The sequence below is a fragment of the Adiantum capillus-veneris genome, chromosome 3 (assembly GCF_014529385.1).
Source record: "Adiantum capillus-veneris isolate H3 chromosome 3, ASM1452938v2, whole genome shotgun sequence".
NCBI lineage: Eukaryota > Viridiplantae > Streptophyta > Polypodiopsida > Polypodiales > Pteridaceae > Adiantum > Adiantum capillus-veneris.
This window is the reverse complement of record NC_140933.1, coordinates 149,775,342-149,786,877: the sequence shown is the minus strand read 5'-3', so window position 1 is coordinate 149,786,877 and position 11,536 is coordinate 149,775,342.

Sequence of the window (11,536 nt, the reverse complement as noted above, 5' to 3'; positions counted from 1 at the left end):
TTGGTTTCTTAAATCTCAATTGAAAGCTCTTAAGAAGGGGGGAGTGTGTGTGTTTGTTTTTTTTTTTTTTGGGGGGGGGGGGGGGGCCCTTAAACTTATTGCATAGCTAAGGCTTTTGGAAAGGCAACCAAAAATAATACATTGAAATAGTATGATCCTAGAAAAAGTGCATTGCAATGTCCTCTCTTTTGATTTGCAATGTCCTAAAAACAACAGACAAACATAGGCGCTGCATGACCATGGGTACGCCAACTCTCTAGGAAGACTCGTGTACAATGTGGCTATGAGCAAACAAACACTTTCATGTGCATGCGTGCATGCATGACCAAGTGCAACCATGAGCAAACATATTCTTGCATGATTGGAGGTGTTTAAAAGTAGAAGGTGGATGATGCCAACACGATCACCAACTTGTGATGATGCAAATGGTTGCATGCTTATTGCACTACTGTTTATTGTTGTGTTATGATGTTAAAACTTCTCTTCTTCTTTTCTCTTTGTGCATTGAGAAACAATTCCTTTTTTAAAGTTCTTCACTTAGGATGAATTCCTTACCTTGTGAATAGCTTACTCACCAATTTTGGTTCACTTTGGAGTTTCACAAGGTCCCTAAACCATGTTTTAGCAGTTTTAATTCTTTTTTATTGTTTTGAGTTTAGTTGTGATGTGAGTGTCCAAATTTGATTTTAAAAAGACCAATGAGTATCTCACACCAAGACCTATGAGCACACCAAATCTCACTCGTTTCTAAACATTTTCAACAACCTTTAGAAAAAAAAATACGATTTTTTCCTAAGGTCAACATAGAGTTGTCAAAATGGATTTTTTTCTATTTTGTTAGATTTGCCACTCTCTGTAGATCTTATTTGCCAATTTTGGTCTAGTTTTGACCTCTTTTGAGTGCCCTGGGCCAATTTTAGTATTTTCTGGCACTTCTGACTTATATTTGGTCTAGCCTGATGTGAAAATTTCAATTTCAATTTTTTCTTGATGAGTGTGATCCTTGCATAAAGGTCCCCCTCTTGTCCAAAACGTGGCAAAAAATTCTCCCTCCAACACATACTTAGAAAACAAAGGTGATTTTTTCCTCTACTCCTGCTTCTTGATTTTTTTTTTCAATCTTGACTTGATAGGGGTGAGCCTTGCATCAAGGCCCAAATCTTGGCAAAAATTCTTCTTCTTGCAGGTAGCTAGAAAAAAAAGCGTTTTTTTCCTCTACTAGTGCTTTAGGCAGTTTTCTGCAATTTTTTCCAATTCTCAAGTGTTTTGCCTTCTTTCAAGAGTACACTCACCAAGTTTCACAGTGTTTGGGTAACTGGTTTGAGTTTAACTCCAACTATAGCAAATTTTTTAGTCTAAAAGGTGGGATTTGACCTCACGCTCACACTACGAGTCCTTACTTTTGATTTGATGGCTTGCTTTCTTGGGTTAAGAAGAACCTTTGTCCCGGGTCTTGACAAGTTTTGCCTCATGTAATTGGGTGTTGGGAAAAAAATGTGATTTTTTCCTTGTCCCCTTGCCCTTGCGTCCAATCAAGTTTTTGGCAATCATACCATGCTTAACACCCTCAAAAAAAAGTTATACCCTTAGTTTTGGTCAATTTTGATTGTCTTTACTACCTATTAGGCTCTTGCTACGCTTCTTTCCGACTGAAATCTTTGAGTTTGTGAGTGGCCACAAACAAGCATGCAATTTTTTTGTCACCAACTAGCTTTCAAACATCCAATGAACACATATGATCGAGAAAAATTCAAACATTGAACCCTTGGAGGTGCCTTAGGGAGGAAAAAAGTGTTTTTTCCTAGGGTTGACTTGTGGAGTGATTTTATAACTTTAAACTTTACAAGCGTTCTTGAATTGGTCAATGGATGCTCTATGCAAAATTTCACTGAAAAATATGTAACAAAATATGAGGCCAAGAAAAAAATGTGAAAATCACAGTTGTTTCCAGATTTCACTTTTCCACGGGTTGTTGCTATTATTTTAGGTTTAATGTGTCAGAAGAAATCAAAAATGTAACAAAAAATAAACTCATTGGGTGAATTTTCCTCCTTCCTCACACTAAGAACTCAACCTCTCAAGCAACTTTTCAGTCACTTGTTTTTTGTAATTTTCACACAAAGCACATTCTAACACAAATCTCAACCAAAATGCCGATCAAACCTCATCCAAAGATGCATCTACTTACCCTTCTCCTAAAACAAGAGAAAATAACTCTCAAAACAACAACTTACTACAAAAACTCTGAAATCTGCATTTTTTTAGCGTAGTGCGAACTTCATTGTATAACAACCACAAAGCTATGCACCAAGCTCTAAACCTATTCTCAACATTTCACTCTATCTTTTGACTACTCTTATGTCAAGAAACTCACCAAAAAAACACAAAGACCAAGGGTGCCTCGATCTCCACTCCTATCCTACTCTACCTAACTAATCTAACTAAGATATCTCTGCTGATTTTTGTATGTGTTCACACTAGTTTAGGTACTCATTCCCTAGCAATGGTGCCAATGTCTGAAGGGGCTTTTTATAGCATCTGTCACATCTCACAAAGAAACAATCCCAAGACTAAAATGTCAATCATAGGGAACAACTGACTCAACTAGGGCATGGAGGCACGCCAAGAGGTTGTCAATCTCTTTTTTGAGCACAATACACTCCATGGGGAAACAATCTATGAACTCTCTAACTGCGGAAAACCTAATTTCTACCTCTTTGATCCAATCACATATCCACATGCAAAACCAATAGCAAATCAACTCCGATCAACACCAAACTTGGTAGGCACAGTCTTTACAAGGTCAAAAACACTTTTGGGCCAACAAACATAAGATTGGCACCCAAAAAAATGAAATTTTTTTCTAGTAGCAAAAATTCAGGTCACTGAATCTAATGTTGGACACACCTTCTAGGTGCTCCTAAGCGCTGGGAATCTAAAGCAATTGATGAATTCTAAAAATAACGCTCGGATAGTGAGATATATCACCTGGAAGGTCGTCGAAGTCGACACACGGATCTCGCGAAAACTTTAAAATGTAGATATCGATATGTAGAGCTCCTCAGGGCTAACACATTGATGCTCTTGGCTTGTCTATACGATAACCATGTAGTGTGGTGCAAAGAGATGAACTCTTGACAGCAAGAGAGTGCTCATGACGTACATAGAAAACCTTATTTGCTTATTTTTAATGAAAAATTGATTGTCCAAAACCTTACAAAGTTACCTTTTATACCCTGGCTAAGGGTCTTATATGTACAAAGACTGAAACTGCTTAAAAAATAAGTGACCTATCCGAGTAAATTGTCCAGCTTATGATACATCTTGGAAGCTCATAGCCCCAGATTCCATTTAAATAAAAAGTGAACAAGGATCTAATGGTTTTTTGGCGAAAAATTTATAATCACTTTTGGTTACAAGGGCTCAAAAAACCTCTCGAGCATCTCCTTCTCTTGAGCAAACATCTGTTGTTGGAATCTTCCAACATGTTTTCTATATGTAAATCCATTGGTTTCACTCCACAAAGATACACCATTGGCAATGAGGATACCCGTGCACTTGCACGTGTGTAAAGGTAACTTTCCATTGTGAATCAATGATCAAGCTCTTTCTCATCCATTGAAGTACAATCATACAAGGAAATTTCCTCCAACTCCCGTATGGCATGTCAAATTGTTGAGTAACGTCATAGAAACAATCTCGAGTGAAGCCTTGAACTTAAGCATCTCCTTCTCTTGAGCAAGCATCTGTTGTTGGAATCTTCCAGCATGTTTTCTATATATAAATCCATCGGTTCCACTCCACAAAGATACACCATTGGCAATGAGCATACACGTGCTATTGCACGTGTAAAAGTAACTTTCCATAGTGATCAAGCTCTTTCTCATCCATCGAAGTACGATCATACAAGTGAACTTCCTCCAACTCCCTTCTTGAAATGTATGGCATATCAGATTGTTAAGTAACGTCATAGAAACAACCTCGAGTGAAGTCTTGAACTTAAGATCTGTTATTCAAGAGACAACTACGATAAACCATTTCAAAGGATTATTCCACTACCCTCTTCTTATTGAGAGAGAGAAAGAGAGAGAGAGAGAGAGAGAGAGAGAGAGAGAGAGAGAGAGAGAGAGAGAGATTTTTTATTATCGTCCTTGGAGGTCAAATATGACCTATGGGACAAAAGTTACATGTGATGTAGTATGTGTATGGTTGATGAGTGACTCTCGATGCTCCAAAATAGTGGTAATGAGAGTCTCAATGGAGAGCCCACATTGTGGCTGGGAGAGGAAAGTGTGTAGGTCTAAGTCATGGCTGGAAATGTGAGAGAAGCAAGTTCGGATGTGACCAAAAGCTGAGCACTCTAGTAGTGTGTAGTACTCAAACTCTAGAACTTGCAGTCAACATAATGTGCACAGTCAATTTGACTCTTCTCCATTGCCCCAATGCCATGTCTCGCATCGAAGGAAATGGGAACTAAGCCAAATGGCTCTGATAGTGTGTATCACCGACAAGGGGATATGCTCAAGCATGTAAGTGTGAGTACAGGTTCCTCTTTCAGTAAAGAACATGGTTTTGTGGTTGGGGGCAATATGAATGGTGTAATATATGAAGCGTGACCCACCACCGGATTTCTCCCAAGCCGTAATACATTGGCATTGTAGAAAAGCTTCATTCACTTGGGAGTAAATTGAAGCATCATGTAGCAAGTGTAATGCATCTCATCTCCCAAACCATTTCTTTATGTCTTGCATCCATCCCGTGCTCAAGATCTTGCTTTTATGCGTCTTTTAAACTTTTTTGCTTGCTTCCCGTGCAATTGTAGGAAGTCGATGTGAGGGGTTTTGACGCATCTTTGTCATGTACTCCACAACCCTCCATAACCTCAATTAGAAGAGAGCCTACCTCAAGAAGTAGGAGCATATCTGGTGTTTGTGTCTTAACTTGGAGAAAATTTGTAAGAAAACTCTTTTGGACATTCTCAAACTCTTTCCAAGTAGACTTTGAAATGCTCCCGCCCCACACGTCAACTCCATAAAGAAGAACCGGTGTCACCAATGCATCAAAAAGATACTTCTTGAGAACCCAACACTTGATGTTTCCCACATTACAAATATTCTCAAATGCATAATATTATCTCTTTCTTGCTTCCAAATGACGCATAGCACATTCATGCCACTTGTGATTGGACGGAACCTCAAGGCCAAGGTACTTAAAAGCTCTCAACAACTTCAAGTGTCTCATTGTTGTACACAATGCATGGCTTCTCCTTATGGTTGGTTTTCACAAGCATAACCTTTGTTTTGAATTCATTCACAACAATCAGCCCACTATGCAAGCAAAAGTCCTCAAGGACAACCATAAAATTTTGTGCATCCTCTAAAGTATGTGCTAGAAGCACTACATCATCCGCATACAACAAAAGCATGAATACCGCATTGCAAATAGTGACCTCTTCAATGCCTTCTTCTGCATAAAATCAAGTACCATTTGTTCCAATTGATCGATGCATAGACCAAAGAGAGTTGGTGGCAACGGACATCCTTGTTCCCATAGTGCTTACAATTTTTTTTTAAATTCCTCTTTCCATGTGCAATTGACAAATCACCTTCTCATAGATTTGAGAAACCATAAGCATAAACTCACTTGGCACTTGGTGTTCTTCCATCCTTCTCCACAAATTGTTACGTGGAATCACATCAAAGGCTTTCTTAAAGTCCACAAAACAACGATATAATCGCTTGCCTTTCAACCGAATTTCCTCCATGAGAACATGAAGAGTGACAAGATGATCAATGGTGCTATGGCATCGACGAAACCGGCTTGTCCTTTTGAATGCTTGTCATTCTCTTCAGCCTAATCACTCAATTTCATCTCCATTATACACCCAAACAAATTTGACGTAAGAGACCCAATAATTATAGTTCGGTAGTTGTTTACATTCTTTACATCCCCTCCTTTATGCAAAGTCTTAACCCAATTAGTACTCCAATCATAAGGCATACCATGTTGACGTGCAAGGTTGAACATACCACACATCCACTCATGGGTAAAATCTCCCATCCATTTGATCATCTCTGGCTTGATACTTTGAAGATCTCCCGCTTTGCGAGTGAGTGGCCAACTTTTCAAGCCCACTGCATACATCCTCAATAGTAAAAAAAGAGGACATACATGGAAGTGAACCATAAAATGACATTTTTCCAACATTTGCTTGCTCATATAACTGCCTACAATGTGTTTGCATATCCACAAGAGTCAAGTTACCAAAATTCTCAACCCGCTTGCTCCTCAAGTTTCTTCAAAATCTTCCACATGCATGTGCCTTTTCTTGGACTTGAAAAAGTTGTTGCTTTACTTTTCATCTTCTTCTCTTCGTTTGAATCAATGCCTTGTATGTATGCAAATGACTTTGATAGTTGTCTTTGTCCATAGTTGCATCAAGCTTTATCAAGGACTTTCGAGCATCTTGACATTCTTTATCAAACCACCTTTTGCGTGATCTATTGTTGTTGATACCATGGAGATGCTTTATGGCAAAGCATTCTTCGTCACAAGAACAATTAACTTTCTTGAAAGCTTCCCATTTAGTTTCCAATGGTGCGTCATATTGAAGCTTTGTCATCCATGACTTTTGCTCAACCATTTTAATGTACATTGGTGCCCGTTTGAAATCCATACATAGTGATAATTTCTCTTCCCTTTGGGTGAAATTATCATGCTTAGTTTTTTCTCCACATGAAAGGTCAATAGTTAAGGTCTAATGGTCTGATTCTGGGATCCATTGGCCAAACATAAAACTCTTTATGTGAGACATGATGGCTTTGGAGAGTAGCATATAGTCAATCACACTATCCCCATTATATTTCCTAAATGTAAATCCATTGGTTTCACTCCACAAAGATACACCATTGGCAATGAGCATACTCGTGCTATTACACATGTGTAAAAGTAACTTTCCATAGTGATCCGGCTCTTGCCATAGTGATCTAGCCAAGGTCTAAAATGTGTAATGTCCGGTGCCCAAGACCTTTAAGGCTCCACAATTATTGTACTTGTAACCTAGGTACACTAATTGTCCTATGCTTTACATCCCGGAACTCTTATTGAGCCCATAACACGTTACAATTATCACAATGGCTAAATAAATCGGAAATTTACAGTACGTGGCTATTTTGAAAAAATGTGAAAAGTGTGTAACTCCAATCTTCACTGCTTCTTCATATTCATCTTTGATGTGCATTCCAAGTTGTAAATAATAGGTCAGTCATTGTGCCTAGGTTTCAAATTTAGTAAGCGATGGAGCCCTAAAGGCATTGGACGCCCGGACATTGCATATTTTTACCATAGGTATATAAGGCAGTGTGTAAAAGAAATTAGGGTTCTCAAGCTCATTGGTTGAGAGCACTCTTTGGTGAGAGATCTTGAGGTGTGTGGCTATGAAGTCCTTGAGCTTCTCCTTGCTCATGAGACTTGATTAACACTAATCAATGATTCATTCTCTTTCACTATGCCTCTCTCATGCTTCTTATGATTGCCTATGATGCTTAGATTAGCTAGATCTTAACTAATTAGTGGTTAATCCCTCTCTAATCTTGTGTGATTTCCCTCTTTTGCTTGTGTATGCATGTAGGTTTGATCGGAGTGTGGTGCTCGATAGATTTATGTGTGTGTGCTTGCGATTAGTCTGTTGCATGATAGGATTAGTGTTGTGTGCGTCTTGCAATCGTAGAGTATGTGATTGGGTTGATTAGAGGTGAAGAGAAGTGGATGTGGAGATTGCCCTTCATTGTGGCTTAGCTTCTCCATAGGCCAAGAAACTCACCTCATAGAGTTAACCATTTGTGTTGCCACAATTAGCTCAATTACCGTGTGAGTGTTTCCATACCCTAGCCGGGTAGCTCATCCCTCTAGATTAATAAATTTGTTGGTCATTGGAGCTATTGCAATGATGGGACCCCCAACATCCTGAAAAGTGCACATTTATGTGCAGATAAGGAAAAGTTCTTGGACATATAATGTCTAAAAATAGGTGCTTTTTTTGGTGTCATAACTTTTAGCCATACATAACGTTTAAACTTTTCATCTTTCACAATTTATACAAATTCTTCCAATACTTTTTTAACCATACATGCTACCCCTCCTTGCCCTCTTTGTTGCTTGACATTCTTTGACCACATCAATGAATGTACTAGTAATCTTCCAATCCGTTAATCCTTTGTGTATCATGCTCCCAAGTTTCAATAAGAAGTACAATATCGGCTTTGCTTGTTTGTTCACGTCATAGATCATGCCTCCCTATTTTCTCGAGGGACTTGCCTCCTCCTTGGGCACATTTTCTTCGTGTGAGATCTCCTTGTTTTTCTTATTCTTTTCCTCATATTCCTTGCGACGCATACTTTGTTTCTTAATAGTGCGATCTTCACATACAAAACATTTTGTATCCCTCAAATAGATCTAACTATTATCAAGAATAATATTTCATTTGGTCTCATCCGGCATGGTGCATACGATTGGCCATTCTCCTGAGCGAGGAGCTCCTTGCTTACCCACTCTATGTGCTCCATAGACCATAACTACGGACATGCCAAAGTGGGTTTTTAAGAAATCTTGGATAATAACAATGGCAAGAGAAGGATGTGTCTCTAACTTCTCTTCGAAAATTCCACGAATAATAATGTTCTTGGAATGTCGCTCCCGTTCCTTCAACTCCTCCACATCCACATTCTCAGCATTCTTTGTTTGAACCATGGCTTGCATGAGTGAGGAATTAGGAACCACATTGTTACCACTTACATCAGCCCAAGAATTGTTTGTGCATTCATTTTTCATGTTGCATACATCCTGACTCATGGTGTCAAATTTCTCCTCTTTCAATACATGGTCATGCTCTACTTTTCTCATGTGCTCCTTCCAAGCATTCAAGTACACAAGAGAGCATTTACATTCCTCGACTTCCTCTTCAAGTTGCATAGCAATCTTATATCATGAGTGCTTTTATGTGTAATCATGAGTGAGCTTGAGAAACTGTATAAGATTGCTATTCAAAATTATTGGTAACAGTGAGCGAGACCTACAGCAGTAGGCACATCATTCGAGCTAGGTTTAGTGTAGTTCCGCCTACAAATCTTGAGATCTATCCCTATATTTTAGATTTGAAGGTGAGAACACCTGTGAAATTTAGAGAAATTTAGTGTATTTAGTGTAAAAACCTTCAAATTTAGTCAATTTACCTCTAGTATTTCTCATATGTAGGTTTGCCAACTTTTTGGAAAAAAGTTTTTTTTGAGCAATTGGGCAAGTGCCTTTGCTAACCTGCTTCCTATTGAAGAATTCCTTTGATAATATGGTATGCTTTAGCATGGCTAGTGGCATGGGCCTTTCTTGCACATCAAATGAAGATAGATCCAAGTTTTGTACTCCCCTTCACATAACCTATGGGCATCTGACATTGCGCATACCATATGTGGAAAACATGTTGACAAAAGTAGTGGTAAGCAAGACATGTTACAATAGAGACAGTTCTAGATGGATGCCACTCTTGTTTCCCTCATCCCAAAGGGAGGAATAAGATCTCACAACTATGATGTGAAAATTCATTGCAGACGGTTACCTACACGCTCCTACACATAGTATAACTACAAATTTTGCTCTTAATTTGAAGTTAGTTGTATTAAGGATGTATGGAAATTGCAAAGTTCTTGCATTTTTCTAAGGACACCAAATAGATTCACTATATTATTCAACATACATCTTCTGTATCCCCCGCACCCTATCAAAATGTCCAAATGTATGCAAGCTTTTCCATATTGACTATCCCCTAGCAAGATACTGTCAAAGTCGACGATGCGGAAGCGTAGAGACCAAGGGGAGTGAGCACACGAGAGAGAGAGAGAGAGAGAGAGAGAGAGAGAGAGAGAGAGAGAGAGAGAGAGAGAGTCTTTTGAACCAATCAACCTTGGCAATGAATAACTGAATGTGTATACAATGGAGGCAAGGGGTTGCTTATATAGCAATCCTATTAAATTGCCCTACCCAAGACTTTGACAAATAAGTAAAATAAATACCTAAAATCCAAACTAAATAATGAGATCACATTGGGCAGTTCACTTGAGATGCCTAAACTTTAACACCCTATCTACATCTCATAGTGGACATCAATAGTGAGACCAAGTCAATGAAGAAGCTATCATGGATACCCTAGCACCGACCGCGATACTGGATACACCTCGGTGTTGCTCTCCTCAACTTTGTACCTGAATGTAATGCCATCTTGATGGTTGCCTTTGTAGAAGCTTTAAACTGTAGACTATACTACGTCCAATGATCCCCATTCGTGAACTATAACACATCATATCCAAAATATAAAACTCCAAGATAATGAACTATTGAAACACATCTCGTCCATGATCCGACCAACAAGAGTGAATCGTTAGGGAAAGTTTGGACTCAAATATGGTCATTTTAGCACTAGAGAGAAATGCAGTGCGACCAAGGGATGGCGGGCTATTGTAACGGTAGCTCGGATTTTCCTTGTTTTTATCTCAAATTTCAGCATTTTCAAAAAAAAAAAGTTGCATAAAAAACCTTGACACTAATATACGTTGTGATTTGCTTGAATCTTTCTTGTCAGGACCGAATATAGGACAAATGTACCACAACTCACACTCAATCCAGTTGTGCGCACTTTTTTGATAAGAGAGACTTCATAGTATTCCCGCTCATTCTCATTCATTTGCGCTCAAGTAACTATTCTACTCACATTTGATTGTATTGTGTTTGCGCTCAAAAACACTCCCCTCTCACATCTATGTTGTGCATCTTGCCATAGAAGAATCACTAATGGAGAATAGAAGACCTCGACGACCATCCGCAAGTATTAAGTCTGTCAAAATTTTCAACAACTTCGATTTGGACAACGGTCGATGACTTGCCACCTTTATTACAGTTGGAAGTTGGGTTCTCCTGCAGACCAAGAAGAGAAATCGCACGGGCAACGAGTTTGTGAACAGTTATAAAGGTAGGGTGAAAAACTTTCGCTTGTCAGAAACAGGCAAAACAGTCAAAGAGGTTCTCATTGAGCACGCATATATGCACTCAAAGTTGCATCTACGAACAACGCCGACAAGTTCCCAACAAACCAACCAAATTGTAAGTTTTCTTACATCCACAATAGATTTTACTCTTCACTCATGTATTGTGTGTTTAACTTGCCAGTTGCAGATATTTATCCTTCCGACAAAGAAGACTGGCAGCCGGTGGATTGCATTATTGGCATTTTTTATGCAACTGTGGGAGAGCTACTCTATAAAACTAGCGCTAGAAGAGCGTTGGTTGGAAGGGGGGTTTTCTTCTTTGACCACTTTTATAATTCTCCGTGTATTGCGCTTGGCTTTGGCACTCTAGAATATCTCCGATTCCTTTGAGGGACAATCCAGAGTGGCTAGTCCCTTATCTGAAACCTCTGAGTATTTCAGACCAAAGATCCATCAGGAAAAAAAAAAGTGCTTAAGACCAAATATTGCTAGTCGACTAATAC